General features: G+C 40.1%; 1 long non-coding RNA gene and 1 other non-coding gene across 2 annotated transcripts; both read right to left on the bottom strand.

Annotated features, from left to right (window-relative positions):
• Nucleotides 1–1,130: 1,130 nt before the first annotated feature.
• LOC136954132 (uncharacterized) lies at nt 1,131–3,122 on the bottom strand. The gene is made up of 5 exons (XR_010878080.1): nt 3,024–3,122; nt 2,554–2,612; nt 2,196–2,215; nt 1,946–2,010; nt 1,131–1,652 (listed from the first exon to the last, which is right to left on the bottom strand). It is a non-coding gene; the product is annotated as an uncharacterized lncRNA (long non-coding RNA).
• Nucleotides 2,325–2,525, bottom strand: LOC136954773 (small nucleolar RNA SNORA74). The gene has a single exon (XR_010878136.1). It is a non-coding gene; the product is annotated as a small nucleolar RNA SNORA74 (small nucleolar RNA).
• Nucleotides 3,123–18,746: the final 15,624 nt, after the last annotated feature.

Below are 18,746 nucleotides of genomic sequence, written 5' to 3'. Positions count from 1 at the left end.
TTCAACGATGAGGCTGCCTCTTGCAGGGGAAATGAGAAGACATCTATTTCATTCTACACTTCACTGGTATTTTCAGTTGTAAATGAGCAGCAAAAAAAACCTTTTAAATCTATGTAATCTTTATAAATAATAAGTATGCATTTTTATATAAAATATACAGAAATATCAGTTGTAAAAATGTCATCCAAAAACGGACCCCTGTGCAACCGACGCAAGCAAGCACACCCTACAATTTCCCCAGAAATTGTACCCTCTCTAGTTCATGTTTCAAGTTTCAAGATTTTTTATTGTCAGGTGCACAGACCACAAGGTCAGACTAGGCACTGAAATTCTTGGGACAAGACAACGCAAGCAACCTGGCATAACATAACATATAAGTACTAAGAACATACATTACAGCATTTACATTGTCATTTAGCAGACGCTCTTATCCAGAGCGACTTGCAGTAAGTACAGGTACATTCCCCCAAGGTACGTATGGTGAAGTGCCTTGCCCAAGGACACGTCATTTTGCACAGCCAGAATCAAACCGGCAACCTTCTGATTACTAGCCCGATTCCATAACCGCTCAGCTACCTGACACGTATATGATAAGCTACAATAGAATTCAAATAAACCTAAATATACAAAATAGTATGCAATATATAATACAATATACTAGACTTCTAATACACAATGACCTATACTAACCGTATAGACCTAACTAACACAAGACTTATACTAACCTAAGACAAGTGGGGTAAGTTAATATGAACTGAAAGTGACAGTGTGTAAAGTGGTTAGTGAGAAATGTATCAATGTAAAGTGACCAGTGAGAAATGTATCGATGTCCATGTCAATGTCCATTTACAAGCCTGATGACCCTTGGATAGAAACTATTGTAGTCTGCTAGTGCAAAACTGAATGCTATGGTAGTGCCTGCCAGAAAGCAATGGGATATAGAGACTGAAGGATGGGTGGTAAGTCTTAGGATCCTGCCTGCTTTCCTGAGGCATTGTGTGTGGTAGGTGTCCAGTAGGGCTGGGAGGTTCCTGCCAATGGACTCAGCAGACTGGACCACACTACATAAGGCCTTGCAGTCCCTGACAAACTTTCAGTTTCAAGGCGTTTCAAGGCCACTTTGACCACCTAGTCCTTGCTGATGTTCGCCTCATGTAGAATTAACATACTCGAATGCATAGCCCAGCTGTTTTAGCAGCAAATGTGAAAGTCCAAAAATGCTATTCAATATGCACAGCCACACAAATTAACAGTTCCCCTATGTGTAAGAGTAACAATTTCATATCGACATGACAGGTTTGATCCTCCCTTTTACACATTACTACAAGTCAGAACCTAAATTGCAGCCAGTGACATTTTGTATTGCAACACTGGAAAAAAATAAACTTGTTGCAGTTAACTTGTTTATTGCAGAATTCACAAGTTACAATGCATAACCACACCAAGTGAATTTGAACCTGGCTGACATTTCAGCTCAATATGCAGTAGCCTTTAATTGAGCAGATCTCGCCATACCAAATCAGCTCAACGATTATTGGGTACTTTTGCTTCAACTCGACATGAAGTCAAAGTGTAAAAGCTTCAAACGTTGAAGCGCATGTCTTCTGACTTGAACAGCCTGAGTGTCCCGTCCTACATCCAGTTGGCATTGCCTTTGGGGAAAGAGAAAAGTAAATCTAGTGACATGGTAGAGGGAGTGTTGCACTTCTGACTAAAAGGTTTGTCTCAGGTCTTCTAGTCAGATTATTGTAGATTGAGCCTACTTTAACCTGTGCCAAAGTCCTGCAGTCTCTCTGCCAAGGCTTTTGAATTCACAGCGAGGGAAGAAGGCCTCCGCCATGAGAGTACACACTTGGGTTCAAAGGTCGTACTTATAATACTCCATTCCACCGACCACTTTAGGATAATTGAACAGAAATACATTTTAGGATTATTATAATTATACCTTGGAGTTGTACTGACGCAGAGCCTCAGCTCATCCAGACACCGTATGCTGTGGGTCTACAGTTCCTGCAAGATGGAGCACAGAGGATGAGTCGAGTCAAGAAAATACACCCCATTTGATTAGGAAGGTACTGTGCTCAGGGTTCCGATGTGTCATCATCATAAAATCTGAATGATGTGTTGATAGTATCATCACTGCACACACACGTCATTTCATTGACCGTAAATTTGCAAGTACAAAAGTTTCTTACCCTTAAGGTATGGTTGACATCTTAAAACAGCCATTGTAATTCACAAGTTCACATGGGGAAAAAAATGGACCATTAAAACCACTGACTCAACAACAACACATCAGGGATACTCATACAAGACCATGTTTTGGTGTTGGACCCCAAACCAGGACGGCCCCCATGTACAGAGGGACAGTCCACTCTCAGAGGGGCACAGCCCTGCCGCAGCCCAGCACAAGCAGACACTAAAACAGTGTCCACCCGACCAGGCCAGATGGTGGGGCAATTATCTACCAGCAATGTAACACTGATCTTGGCACGGAAGGCCAAGACAGCTGACTGACCGCTGGGAGGTAAGCTAGCCTGTCTGAGAAGTTACCTTAAATGTGTCATGTTCCAATATGCTCTTCCATGTCTGGCTCTGTACAAAGGTAAGACCTGGACAAACAAAATCAAATTCAGCATTATTGTTAGCAACAAGATAAAGCGTGATAACTAGCTACATCCAGACATGGTTGAGTTGGACCACGTGCAAAACGTCGCACGAGAAACTTGATTCAGGCAGGCTCAACTCGCCTGGTTTAGTAAACCGGACAGAATACATTAGAACCACCAAAAGGCGAATCTTAACATTTAAATTGACCCACTACCAGCTAGTTATTCCTTACAAACGACCTGTTACATTGTGATACTGTATTGCCTTTGTAAGGTGACCACCATTACCACACTAGCTAGCTACTGTAGTTTGTTAGAAAGACGCAATAAGGATCCATGGTTATTGCTAGCATACACAAGCTTTCATTTGGGAAACGTTAATACAGAATGTATCGCATTATTTTAGTCACTCACTTATGTGTCGCCGATTTGAATATTATAATATAATTCAACATTGTCGTGTCTTCTCACTCCTGGTTATCAGCAGATTGAGAAGTTGTAAACGCCTCGCGCACGTTTTTATAGCCGATTGCCGCTATGACTGATGGGATAGATGCTCACAGACGCGTCCTTCCCCATGACGTCACTGGCGTCGTACGCATAGATATATGTAAACACTAGATGTCTCGTCCGCGTTGCCGGACAACGGAGTCGAACGTCCGCACATGGCGGCCATCTTGCTACAGTCAACTCGCTCACCCATAACATTGTGTTGATGTACTTTTTAAATGACCATAACTTGCTCAATTTTCAACCGATTTTGAAACGGTTTGGTTTGTTATCAACGTCAGAGATGCAGGTATGCCACTGCATACTTATGAATAATTATGTTTTTTGTTTTTTAATAGAAGTATGCGGCATAACGACATCTCTGACGTTGACTGTAGCAAGATGGCCGCCATGTGCGGACGTTCTAGACTCCGCCGTAAGAAATCTAGTGTTTATATATATCTATGTTGTGTTTATATATATCTATGGTCGTACGTAAAGAAAATGAGGTCTTTGAAATGTTGCGCAACGAAAGAAACACTGTTTGCCCTTATTCTATCGAGTAACTCGTAACTATAGTATAGCCTATACCCAGTGCCTACATTTGAATGATTTAGAATGTTTAGGGTCTGTTTAGGGAATGTTTAATGTCTATAAGAGCATGACGCCCACCTGAATCATCCTCTTCGGCAAACCATTGATCAAAAGTCATCCCCCCCAAAAGATCGAAGTTAACACGAAACATGTTGTTGATGTGATTACTGTCAAGCTTGAAATGAATAACGGCCGCGCACAATCTAACCGTTATTTTGATAACGCACCAATACGGAACGCTCCTCAGCTTAATTGTAAACAGGTGTACAGTTACTTTTTGAGTGCGCACTAATATGGAACGCTTCCCTTTTAAGGTAAATGTAAAAAGGCGCACAGTACTTTATCGCTCAATAATGCACACCCCGGAACTCCCTCTCAACCAATCAGAATGCTTGATTTCATCCACCCGTATTATAATTAATCAATAAGGTACGAGAGGCAGTAATGTACTGCCTCTCGCACCTTATACACATGTTCTAATGTACACATAATAGCTGTTTCAGCACAACGCACGGTATACTATAGACCTTTTTTGATTAAGCAATAGAGGGGGGGTATTCGTCGTAGCTCGCTAAGCGGTTTAGCGAGCTAATTTTCAGGCTAAGATAAAAAAAGCCCCTCTTTTTTGTTCGTGGAAGCAACTTTCGATAAATCACCATAGTAACATATCAATTAGCACTAACCTGCTCCAGAGCAGGCTAAGGTAAGTGTAGCTGATAAGCTTGCCACACCCCCGGAAAATAACATGGCTGCTCCCTTTTTGAGAGACCCAGTTGAAGGAGCTATATTTTAGTTCGAATAGCTTTCCATACCAATAGAGTTCTTCGCGATTGCCAAGATCCTTTATTTCACACGGATGAGTTCTTGTTTGAGCGATATCGATTCAGCCGACAAGGACTCATTTATTTGCAAGACCTTCTCGGACCGTACATTGCAAATATCACACGCTGCAGCAAGAAAAAAAGCAAGCTTTATGCTTTATTATGAGCTTATGCTGCTGTATGTGAATATGTAACGCTATGTTTTAGGAAATGTCTTGTCTTATCTGTTGTGCCGGTGCTTTTTATATGTTTCACTGTGGGAGAGTGGGAAACGTCATATCGATTCCTTTTTATGTCTTGACATGTGAAGAAATTGACAATAAAGCTACTTGAAACTTTAACTGTACTTCAGACTCTGAATAGCCTTGAGGTTTTTTGCGTCAGGTATAGGCTACGTTTTTATAGGCTACAGTATAGGCGATGCAGAAAACATTGGCAAAGCCGCAGCATGCGTTTCTTTAAGAAAAGTGTACTTGGCGCTTACCAGCTGATGAATCAATTCATCATATTCCCTGGCCATGTCCCAGTCAATGAAATCAAAGAGGGATTTACACATAGGCCTACATGCATATACACATATATAGTACATGATATAAGCGCAGTAGCCTACCATGTCTATGAATTCGTATCAATTAGATACTCTTTGGCCTTGTTTTTATCTAGCCTAATTATTCTGAAAGAGTTGAGATCATTATTTTCGCTAGCAAGATCTCATTCGATTATTAATTTCAATTAAGCCTACTGCCAGCAGGCACATTTAAAGAAATGTGATCTGATTAATTGGGGTAATGAGTCACTTATGAGCCTATACATTTCCCCAAAACTTTCGCATAGCTTATCGGCAATTTTTTTCCCAAGCTGTTTGTCTTGGTCTGGCAGCGGTGGCGGTGTTTGACTTAGCCATGTGCTTATTGTCTTCGTAGAGACTCATTATAATAGTTTGCTCGGATGGCGAGCCTATCACCGCTCTCTCTTTCGTCTTTTCCGCCATCATACCGTTAGAAAATCACGGTTTTGGTGATCGACCTTTACTGCCTTTTGAAGTAGGACGTGCACGTGCAATTTCCCTGATAAATTTAGCCTGGTTGAAATTAACCACATGATTTGGATGAGGATCAGCCGTTGACGAACCATATTTGCTGTTCTCACTCATCTGGCTAATGTTAACGGGCCAAAGGGACAATTGATTAATTTAGCTTCAACCCTTACGACGAACTGGGCCCTGGTCTACTAGTAGGTCTTTTTAAGCCGTCATGTCTTAATCTGTACATTGTTTGTTGACTCCCATTAAAAAAATAGTTGTAGGCATCAGACTTTTATAGGCTCCAATAACCTCTTTACTGACTGTAAACGCACTCTACCAAATCATATTTGGTAGGCTTATGTAGCTACTATTTGAAATAGTGGTAGACATCGGAATATATTAGGCTATCAATTTCAGATCAGCCTAATATAAATTATAGCCTAAAATAAATAACGTTCTGATCCAGTGGGTCGGTTAGGGGACACTATTAAAGAATATATTGTGCTTATTAAAGTTATGCATTGTGCTTATTAAAGTTATGAACTTAGAAGTGTGCTCAGGCTTAAACATTGGGTCTCACACTGGGTGTGGGAAGCAGGCTGTTCTTTGTGTCTCTATCTCTTCATTTTCAGAAACAACCTTGAAACCGGGTGGAGACGGCACCCGAGCAGGTGGGACGCATAGGCAAGAACAACTCCCTGATGCACGAGAGAACAAGCTCAACCCTTTTTTGATACTTGTGTTTCAATTGCACTGTATAACTAGAGGGTACAATTTCTGGGGAAATTGTAGGGTGTGCTTGCTTGCGTCGGTTGCACAGGGGTCCGTTTTTGAATTACATTTTTACAACTGATATGTCTGTATATTTTATATAAAAATGCATACTTATTATTTATAAAGATGACATAGATTTAAAGCATTTTTTTTTGCTGCTCATTTACAACTGAAAATACAAGTGAAGTGTAGAATGAAATAGATGTCTTCTCATTTCCCCTGCAAGAGGCAGCCTCATCGTTGAAACAAAACGAATACATTTGGCAGACCGGTGTAAAAATTGACCTAATCTCTATGACTTAAACGTCATTTTAAGTGTTTCCCTTGTCATGATATGTTCAGGCATTTAGCCTACTCATATTGCATTCATTGATGAATCCATGAATAAAGAACCCCCTTTGAAGATTATTCTACGACGTTACCCGGCAGTAGAAGATGGAATCGCGATTCAAACAGTACCATCTGCTAACTGAAAATATGCCCCCCAAAACGTAAATAAGCTTGACATTTGTTTAGTGGAAAATCGCTCATTCATTAAAAGCTCACTGGTAGCGATCATTGTCAGTAACAACGCAAAATGCGATATAGCCCTGTGTGGAGAAGCTGCCCCGGTAAATTGTACTACAACGGTACAGTAGTAGACTACTGCTGTGTTCGTCTTGGTAGCGATAGCTTTGGTTGAATTGGATTTAACGTTCCGTTGTACGGTTTAGGCTGAAATTAATTATTTTCATGAACAGATTGACAACGTTTAGGGTGTGGCAATGAAGTTCAGGTTAGTAGTTAGATAGACTTTTGATTTAAGTAAGGGGAGTGCCGAACATTTTCTGTCGCCGTTTGACTTCCAGTACAAAAACATCTAGCTACAGTACTGTACACAGCTGTTTACTACAAATTGTAGTGTGTCTCGCGTAAGCTACAGCGTTGCAGTGAGCTACACTGGTTTGAAACCACAGGTAATGGTAATTTCACCAACAAATCGTTTACTAATAACAGAATAAATCCTACAACGAAAATGTATATGTGAGGAATGTTTATTTTAACGATTGAAAACAGATAACGCTACATCATAGACTACTGTAGTATGTGTTGCCCGGGCAACACAGGCTAATGTCATGATGCTAATACTTCAGTGAAATAGTTGACTACTGTTTCCGAAAGTAGATGTACTTCCTTAATAATATCAGCTTATACTGTACATTACACATCACAATTGTGTGTCATATCACAAAGTAAAATGAGTAAATAGTTATCACTCTAGCCTCTTTGCTTGTGGCGTTTCTGCAGCTGCCTTGCAGTAAAGCTATAGTTAGCCTAGCTATCCCCCAAGTTAACAGATGCGAAACGAATGTTCTGCCAAAGGTAGTCACTCGTGTTTTCGTGACATTATTGCAGACCGGTGTAAAAATTGACCTAATCTCTATGATTTAAACGTAATTTTAAGTTTTTCTCTTCTCATGATATTTTCAGGCATTTAGCCTACTCATATTGCATTCATTCATGAATAAACAACCCCTTTGAAGATTATTCTACTACGTTACCCGGCAGTAGAAGATGGAATCGCGATTCAAACGGTACCATCTGCTAACTGAAAATATGCCCCCCAAAACGTAAATAAGTGACATTTATTTAGTGGAAAATTGCTCATTCATAAAAAGCTCACTGGTAGCGATCATTGTCAGTAACAACGCAAAATGCGATATAGCCCTGTGTGGAGAAGCTGCCCCGGTAAATTGTACTACTACGGTACAGTACTACACTACTGCTGTGTTCGTCTTGGTAGCGATTGCGTTGGTTGAATTGGATTTAACGTTCCGTTGTACGGTTTAGGCTGAAATTAATTATTTTCATGAACAGATTGACAACGTTTAGGCTGTGGCAATGAAGTTCAGGTTAGTAGTTAGATAGACTTTTGATTTAAGTAAGGGGAGTGCCGAACATTTTCGGTCGCCGTTTGACTTCCTAAACAGCTGTGTACTGTAGCTAGATGTTTTTGTAGTGTGTCTCGCGTAAGCTACAGCGTTGCAGTGAGCTACACTGGTTTGAAACCACAGGTAATGGTAATTTCACCAACAAATCGTTTTCTAATGTCAGAATAAATCCTACAACAAAAATGTATATGTGAGGAATGTTTATTTTAACGATTGAAAACAGATAACGCTACATCATAGACCACTGTAGTATGTGTTGCCCGGGAAACACAGGCTAATGTCATGATGCTAATACTTCAGTGAAATAGTAGACTACTGTTTCCGAAAGTAGATGTACTTCCTTAATAATATCAGCTTATATTGTACATTACACATCACAATTGTGTGTCATATCACAAAGTAAAATGAGTAAATAGTTATCACCCTGGCCTCTTTTCTTGTGGCGTTTCTGCAGCTGCCTTGCAGTAAAGCTATAGTTAGCCTAGCTATCCCCCAAGTTAACAGATGCTAAACGAATGTTCTGGCAAAGGTAGTCACGCGTGTTTTCGTGACGTTAGTGACGCAGTGACGTTAGTAAAGTCAGTGACTGTGGCTAGCAAATTAGCCACCGTTAGCTTCACTTTTCGCCACAAAAACCTAATTTAAGCTTAAACCATGCAACGGAACGTAAATTCCAATAGAAGCAACTCAATCGCTACCAAGACGAAACTTTTGACACCTACGTTGTCTATGTAGGCCAAGTATTTACTGAGTTTTAGGGGGGCAAAAAAATAAAATAAAAAATAATAATAACTAGAGAGGATACAATTTCTGGGGAAATTGTAGGGTGTGCTTGCTTGCGTCGGTTGCACAGGGGTCTGTATATTTTATATAAAAATGCATCGGGCCTACTTATTATTTATAAAGATTACATAGATTTAAAAGCATCTTTTTTTTGCTGCTCATTTACAACTCAAAATACGAGTGAAGTGTAGAATGAAATATGATATATTCTCATTTCCCCTGCAAGAGGCAGCTGACAGGCTGAATCAAAACGAATACATTTGGCAGACCGGTGTAAAAATGGACCTAATCTCTATGACTTAAACGTCCTTTTAAGTTGTCCCTTCTCGTGATATTTTCAGGCATTTAGCCTACTCATATTTCATTCATTCATTAATAAAGAACCCCCTTTGAAGATTATTCTACGACTTTACCGGCAGAAGATAGAATCGCGATTCAAACAGTACCATCTGCTAACTGAAAATATGCCCCCAAAAACGTAAATAAGCTTGACATTTATTTAGTGGAAAATCGCTCATTCATAAAAAGCTCACTGGTAGCGATCATTGTCAGTAACAACGCAAAATGCGATATAGCCCTGTGTGGAGAAGCTGCCCCGGTAAATTGTACTACTACAGTACAGTACTAGACTACTGCTGTGTTCGTCTTGGTAGCGATTGCGTTGGTTGAATTCGATTTAACGTTCCGTTGTACGGTTTAGGCTGAAATTAATTATTTTCATGAACAGATTGACAAAGTTTAGGCTGTGGCAATGAAGTTCAGGTTAGTAGTCAGATTGTTTCAACTATTGAAATACTTTTGAGTAAGGGGAGTGCCGAACATGTTCTGTCGCCGTTTGACTTGAACAGCTGAGGAGTTTTTGTTAGCTACTCACACTAGTGTCTCGGGTAGGCTACAGCGTTGCAGTGAGCTACACTGGTTTGAAACCACAGGTAATGGTAATTTCACCAACAAATCGTTTACTAATGTCAGAATAAATCATATAACGAAAATGTATATGTGAGGAATGTTTATTTTAACGATTGAAAACAGATACATCATAGACCACTGTAGTATGTGTTGCCCGGGCAACACAGGCTAATGTCATGATGCTAATACTTCAGTGAAATAGTAGACTACTGTTTCCGAAAGTAGATGTACTTCCTTAATAATATCAGCTTATATTGTACATTACACATCACAATTGTGTGTCATATCACAAAGTAAAATGAGTAAATAGTTATCACCCTGGCCTCTTTTCTTGTGGCGTTTCTGCAGCTGCCTTGCAGTAAAGCTATAGTTAGCCTAGCTATCCCCCAAGTTAACAGATGCGAAACGAATGTTCTGCCAAAGGTAGTCACGCGTGTTTTCGTGACATTAGTGCAGACCGGTGTAAAAATTGACCTAATCTCTATGATTTAAATGTCATTTTAAGTTTTTCCCTTCTCATGATATTTTCAGGCATTTAGCCTACTCATATTGCATTCATTCATGAATAAACAACCCCTTTGAAGATTATTCTAGGACGTTACCCGGCAGTAGAAGATGGAATCGCGATTCAAACGGTACCATCTGCTAACTGAAAATATGCCCCCCAAAACGTAAATAAGCTTGACATTTATTTAGTGGAAAATTGCTCATTCATAAAAAGCTCACTGGTAGCGATCATTGTCAGTAACAACGCAAAATGCGATATAGCCCTGTGTGGAGAAGCTGCCCCGGTAAATTGTACTACTACGGTACAGTACTAGACTACTGCTGTGTTCGTCTTGGTAGCGATTGCGTTGGTTGAATTGGATTTAACGTTCCGTTGTACGGTTTAGGCTGAAATTAATTATTTTCATGAACAGATTGACAACGTTTAGGCTGTGGCAATGAAGTTCAGGTTAGTAGTTAGATAGACTTTTGATTTAAGTAAGGGGAGTGCCGAAAATGTTCTGTCGCCGTTTGACTTCCTAAACAGCTGTGTACAGTACTGTAGCTAGATGTTTTTGTAGTGTGTCTCGCGTAAGCTACAGCGTTGCAGTGAGCTACACTGGTTTGAAACCACAGGTAATGGTAATTTCACCAACAAATCGTTTTCTAATGTCAGAATAAATCCTACAACGAAAATGTATATGTGAGGAATGTTTATTTTAACGATTGAAAACAGATAACGCTACATCATAGACCACTGTAGTATGTGTTGCCCGGGAAACACAGGCTAATGTCATGATGCTAATACTTCAGTGAAATAGTAGACTACTGTTTCCGAAAGTAGATGTACTTCCTTAATAATATCAGCTTATATTGTACATTACACATCACAATTGTGTGTCATATCCCAAAGTAAAATGAGTAAATAGTTATCACCCTGGCCTCTTTTCTTGTGGCGTTTCTGCAGCTGCCTTGCAGTAAAGCTATAGTTAGCCTAGCTATCCCCCAAGTTAACAGATGCTAAACGAATGTTCTGGCAAAGGTAGTCACGCGTGTTTTCGTGACGTTAGTGACGCAGTGACGTTAGTAACGTCAGTGACTGTGGCTAGCAAATTAGCCACCGTTAGCTTCACTTTTCGCCACAAAAACTTAACTGAAGCTTAAACCATGCAACGGAACGTAAATTCCAATAGAAGCAACTCAATCGCTACCAAGACGAAACTTTTGACACCTACGTTGTCTATGTAGGCCAAATATTGACTGAGTTTTAGGGGGGCAAAAAGAAATAAAAATAAAAATAATAATAATATATATGTGAGAGAACAAAGGTTGTGCTCTCGCCGAAGGCTTGAGCACACCCAACTAGAGAGGGTACAATTTCTGGGGAAATTGTAGGGTGTGCTTGCTTGCGTCGGTTGCACAGGGGTCTGTATATTTTATATAAAAATGCATCGGGCCTACTTATTATTTATAAAGATTACATAGATTTAAAAGCATCTTTTTTTTGCTGCTCATTTACAACTCAAAATATGAGTGAAGTGTAGAATGAAATATGATGTCTTCTCATTTCCCCTGCAAGAGGCAGCTGACAGGCTGAATCAAAACGAATACATTTGGCAGACTGGTGTAAAAATGGACCTAATCTCTATGACTTAAACGTCCTTTTAAGTTGTCCCTTCTCGTGATATTTTCAGGCATTTAGCCTACTCATATTTCATTCATTCATTAATAAAGAACCCCCTTTGAAGATTATTCTACGACTTTACCGGCAGAAGATAGAATCGCGATTCAAACAGTACCATCTGCTAACTGAAAATATGCCCCCAAAAACGTAAATAAGCTTGACATTTATTTAGTGGAAAATCGCTCATTCATAAAAAGCTCACTGGTAGCGATCATTGTCAGTAACAACGCAAAATGCGATATAGCCCTGTGTGGAGAAGCTGCCCCGGTAAATTGTACTACTACAGTACAGTACTAGACTACTGCTGTGTTCGTCTTGGTAGCGATAGCGTTGGTTGAATTCGATTTAACGTTCCGTTGTACGGTTTAGGCTGAAATTAATTATTTTCATGAACAGATTGACAAAGTTTAGGCTGTGGCAATGAAGTTCAGGTTAGTAGTCAGATTGTTTCAACTATTGAAATACTTTTGAGTAAGGGGAGTGCCGAACATGTTCTGTTGCCGTTTGACTTAAACAGCTGAGGAGTTGTTGTTAGCTACTCACACTAGTGTCTCGGGTACAGTAGGCTACAGCGTTGCAGTGAGCTACACTGGTTTGAAACCACAGGTAATGGTAATTTCACCAACAAATCGTTTACTAATGTCAGAATAAATCCTACAACGAAAATGTATATGTGAGGAATGTTTATTTTAACGATTGAAAACAGATACATCATAGACCACTGTAGTATGTGTTGCCCGGGCAACACAGGCTAATGTCATGATGCTAATATGTCAGTGAAATAGTAGACTACTGTTTCCGAAAGTAGATGTACTTCCTTAATAATATCAGCTTATATTGTACATTACACATCACAATTGTGTGTCATATCACAAAGTAAAATGAGTAAATATTTATCACCCTGGCCTCTTTGCTTGTGGCGTTTCTGCAGCTGCCTTGCAGTAAAGCTATAGTTAGCCTAGCTATCCCCCAAGTTAACAGATGCGAAACGAATGTTCTGCCAAAGGTAGTCACGCGTGTTTTCGTGACATTATTGCAGACCGGTGTAAAAATTGACCTAATCTCTATGATTTAAACGTCATTTTAAGTTTTTCTCTTCTCATGATATTTTCAGGCATTTAGCCTACTCATATTGCATTCATTCATGAATAAACAACCCCTTTGAAGATTATTCTACGACGTTACCCGGCAGTAGAAGATGGAATCGCAATTCAAACGGTACCATCTGCTAACTTAAAATATGCCCCCCAAAACGTAAATAAGCTTGACATTTATTTAGTGGAAAATTGCTCATTCATAAAAAGCTCACTGGTAGCGATCATTGTCAGTAACAACGCAAAATGCGATATAGCCCTGTGTTGAGAAGCTGCCCCGGTAAATTGTACTACTACGGTACAGTACTAGACTACTGCTGTGTTCGTCTTGGTAGCGATTGCGTTGGTTGAATTGGATTTAACGTTCCGTTGTACGGTTTAGGCTGAAATTAATTATTTTCATGAACAGATTGACAACGTTTAGGCTGTGGCAATGAAGTTCAGGTTAGTAGTTAGATAGACTTTTGATTTAAGTAAGGGGAGTGCCGAACATTTTCTGTCTCCGTTTGACTTCCTAAACAGCTGTGTACTGTAGCTAGATGTTTTTGTAGTGTGTCTCGCGTAAGCTACAGCGTTGCAGTGAGCTACACTGGTTTGAAACCACAGGTAATGGTAATTTCACCAACAAATCGTTTTCTAATGTCAGAATAAATCCTACAACGAAAATGTATATGTGAGGAATGTTTATTTTAACGATTGAAAACAGATAACGCTACATCATAGACCACTGTAGTATGTGTTGCCCGGGAAACACAGGCTAATGTCATGATGCTAATACTTCAGTGAAATAGTAGACTACTGTTTCCGAAAGTAGATGTACTTCCTTAATAATATCAGCTTATATTGTACATTACACATCACAATTGTGTGTCATATCACAAAGTAAAATGAGTAAATAGTTATCACCCTGGCCTCTTTTCTTGTGGCGTTTCTGCAGCTGCCTTGAAGTAAAGCTATAGTTAGCCTAGCTATCCCCCAAGTTAACAGATGTGAAATGAATGTTCTGGCAAAGGTAGTCACGCGTGTTTTCGTGACGTTAGTGACGCAGTGACGTTAGTAACGTCAGTGACTGTGGCTAGCAAATTAGCCACCGTTAGCTTCACTTTTCGCCACAAAAACTTAACTTACGCTTAAACCATGCAACGGAACGTAAATTCCAATAGAAGCAACTCAATCGCTACCAAGACGAAACTTTTGACACCTACGTTGTCTATGTAGGCCAAGTATTTACTGAGTTTTAGGGGGGCAAAAAGAAATAAAAAAAATAATAATAATATATATGTGAGAGAACAAAGGTTGTGCTCTCGCCGAAGGCTTGAGCACACCCAATAATATATATGTGAGAGAACAAAGGTTGTGCTCTCGCCGAAGGCTTGAGCACACCCAATAATAAAGAGAAACAGGAAAACAATAGTGAGAATGCTTAACAGCATTCTCACAACTAGAGAGGGTACAATTTCTGGGGAAATTGTAGGGTGTGCTTGCTTGCGTCGGTTGCACAGGGGTCCGTTTTTGAATGACATTTTTACAACTGATATTTCTGTATATTTTATATAAAAATGCATACTTATTATTTATAAAGATTACATAGATTTTTTTGCTGCTCATTTACAACTCAAAATACGAGTGAAGTGTAGAATGAAATAGATGTCTTCTCATTTCCCCTGCAAGAGGCAGCCTCATCGTTGAATCAAAACGAATACATTTGGCAGACCGGTGTAAAAATTGACCTAATCTCTATGACTTAAACGTCATTTTAAGTTTTTCCCTTGTCATGATATTTTCAGGCATTTAGCCTACTCATATTGCATTCATTCATGAATAAAGAACCCCCTTTGAAGATTATTCTACGACGTTACCCGGCAGTAGAAGATGGAATCGCGATTCAAACAGTACCATCTGCTAACTGAAAATATGCCCCCCAAAACGTAAATAAGCTTGACATTTGTTTAGTGGAAAATCGCTCATTCATAAAAAGCTCACTGGTAGCGATCATTGTCAGTAACAACGCAAAATGCGATATAGCCCTGTGTGGAGAAGCTGCCCCGGTAAATTGTACTACTACGGTACAGTAGTAGACTACTGCTGTGTTCGTCTTGGTAGCGATGGCGTTGGTTGAATTGGATTTAACGTTCTGTTGTACGGTTTAGGCTGAAATTAATTATTTTCATGAACAGATTGACAACGTTTAGGGTGTGGCAATGAAGTTCAGGTTAGTAGTTAGATAGACTTTTGATTTAAGTAAGGGGAGTGCCGAACATTTTCTGTCGCCGTTTGACTTCCAGTACAAAAACATCTAGCTACAGTACACAGCTGTTTACTACAAATTGTAGTGTGTCTCGTGTAAGCTACAGCGTTGCAGTGAGCTACACTGGTTTGAAACCACAGGTAATGGTAATTTCACCAAAAAATCGTTTACTAATGTCAGAATAAATCCTACAACGAAAATGTATATGTGAGGAATGTTTATTTTAACGATTGAAAACAGATAACGCTACATCATAGACTACTGTAGTATGTGTTGCCCGGGCAACACAGGCTAATGTCATGATGCTAATACTTCAGTGAAATAGTTGACTACTGTTTCCGAAAGTAGATGTACTTCCTTAATAATATCAGCTTATACTGTACATTACACATCACAATTGTGTGTCATATCACAAAGTAAAATGAGTAAATAGTTATCACCCTGGCCTATTTTCTTGTGGCGTTTCTGCAGCTGCCTTGCAGTAAAGCTATAGTTAGCCTAGCTATCCCCCAAGTTAACAGATGCTAAACGAATGTTCTGGCAAAGGTAGTCACGCGTGTTTTCGTGATGTTAGTGACGCAGTGACGTTAGTAACGTCAGTGACTGTGGCTAGCAAATTAGCCACCGTTAGCTTCACTTTTCGCCACAAAAACTTAACTGAAGCTTAAACCATGCAACGGAACGTAAATTCCAATAGAAGCAACTCAATCGCTACCAAGACGAAACTTTTGACACCTACGTTGTCTATGTAGGCCAAATATTGACTGAGTTTTTGGGGGGCAAAAAGAAATAAAAATAAAAATAATAATAATAATATACATGTGAGAGAACAAAGGTTGTGCTCTCGCCGAAGGCTTGAGCACACCCAATAATAATATATATGTGAGAGAACAAAGGTTGTGCCCTTGCCGAAGGCAAAGCACACCCAATAATATATATGTGAGAGAACAAAGGTTGTGCCCTTGCCGAAGGCAAAGCACACCCAAATATATGCTGGGGAGGGACAGATAGCCAGTTGGACTTCGTGAACCAGCCAAAACTCTATTGCGGGTAGGGAAACTTAGACAACCCCAGAGCTCTGTACTTGTTGATTTCCAACTGCTGCATTAAAGCTGATATTATCGGACCTCTGCGACTCCAGACCACTCTTTCTAGAACACAGATTTGTGTCATTGAATACCATCATTACATATTGGAATAGACACACAATATTTAAGTCCTTCACTATTCGATGTATCGCTTCTATCCACAGCCAGTTAATTGATGGTAATATGCGCTAGTCATGTTAACTCGATGGTAAAGTAGCTAGCGATAATGTAGGAAACGTGCTATCCGGATGTAGTTCAGGGGCCCGTTCTCGGTACGTCGCTAACTCAGTTAGCTGGATTTGATTGACGATTTGTAATGATCTTGGATTGTTCGGTTCTTGAAGCTCATCCTGGACTTGCTGTCATAGCAACAGGTCCGTAAACTTGAATCTGCTCGGGAGCAGGTTTATTTTATGTAAACAGGATTTGATTGCGGATTTACAAGCAGAGGTGATACAGGAAGTCTGTCACAGCCATGTATTGTCAGTTTTTTACGACAAAAACCTTTTATAGAAGGTGCACAAATAATTTGCAGAATTTAATATTAATCGCACATTGCGTGATAGATAGATCCAATTAGCACAGCGAGCCAGCCTACTTTTTGAGAGGTAGCCTATTGGTTTTCTCGTGAGGGTGTCATTTACATCATTAATTTGTTGGAACCACATTAAATTATTATATGACATTAGATGATAAACAAAGTAATTATGAAAACAAGAAAATACAAAGACAAATAGCCTACTGTAATACACGATAAAACATCTAACGTGGTCGCTACTTTTTGCCAGGTTTCTCCTGGATTTTGCAGATTTTGAGGTGTTCCCTGCAGTTTGGTTAAATCTTCCAATTTGGAGTAACCTTCGAGCAAGCTCTTGCTCTTTTGCAGAAAACACGGGGGGTTCTTTTTGGCCATGGTGAGCAGCCATAGACTTATGTGAGCAGCCAATAGCAGCGTTGCTGATCAAGGTTTCTACTATCGATACATACCCCCTTTTAGACCAACGCATAACCAGGGGCGTAGCCAAGACATTATTTCTGGGCGGGGGCAGCTCTGGCCAGTCTTTTATTTGGGGTGGCACTTGATTGTCAAAAACGACTATTTTAAAACTCACACACTGCATCACTCAGAGCAGCACTTTTCTAACGGTATCCAGTGGTTAGCTGCTAGTCTCCATTGAAGCGCTGTCAGAATGCAGGTACGTTGGTTTGTGTCTTGCGCTGTTGATGGGGGCGTGGCCCAACATGTTGCGAATATGGGGCTTGTAGCATAAGTGACAAATGCCAATATAAGACGACTTTATAAAAAAAATACTAATGCATTTATTTCAGCTTTATACCGTTTCTGTCCAGGAAGGTTTAAAAAAAAAAAAGGCAGGGTGGCCATTCTCTGACCAATGGAGGCCGTGGCCCCCCCTGGCCACCATGTGGCTCCGCCCCTGCGCATAACTCAATCCAGCTATACTAATCATAAACAACAAGGGTGTTGGAAGAACCGAATTAGCCAGATCATGATTAGCATGATGATGTCATCTTCGATGTGTCATTTGATCTCGGATGTAAGCGACGTACGGAGAACGGGCCCCTGGAGCAAAGCGGAAGGGATACACTAAGGCTGGACAGACTGGTCAGGAAGCCAGTGACTTGTCAAGATACAGATGCGGGGCAAGCTCTTGGCCATCGTGGGCGGTGTCGGTCGTCCCCTCCGCCGTGTCCTGGCAGGACAGTCCAGCAGTCTCCGTAGCGGGCAGCTCAGCACCCTACGTACGTTTTATCTTATCTACTCTGTACATGGCCTTGTTGTGTTGTCTGTTTGTATTGTATCGTGTTGTCTGTGTTGCCAGGTCCGTGGTTTTCCCGCGGAATTGGGCTACTTTTGAAGTGTTGCCGCGGGTTGAATTTTTGGTCCGCTGGTTCGGGTAGACCTATTTTGCATGCAAATTACATGAATATCTTTAAATAAAAATCCATATTTTAAATGAAATTATTTATACCCAAATCCTACCAAACTGACTCCAGATCAGCACTTACACACATTGACATGGGACAAGCCCTCATGTGCGTGTGCACACGTGCCTAATGCTCTCAGTCTCCTGAGAAAACCTCCTGAAAATTGCTTTTAATGCTGGCATACTAAACATTTGGTGTTACTTTGTAGATATTACAATACATTTGGCAATTATAGCAATGCTATTGGACTTTAAAAGCATTGTAT

This window comes from Osmerus mordax, chromosome 12, assembly GCF_038355195.1.
Source record: "Osmerus mordax isolate fOsmMor3 chromosome 12, fOsmMor3.pri, whole genome shotgun sequence".
Lineage (NCBI taxonomy): Eukaryota > Metazoa > Chordata > Actinopteri > Osmeriformes > Osmeridae > Osmerus > Osmerus mordax.
This window is presented reverse-complemented; position numbering and strand designations above follow the sequence as displayed.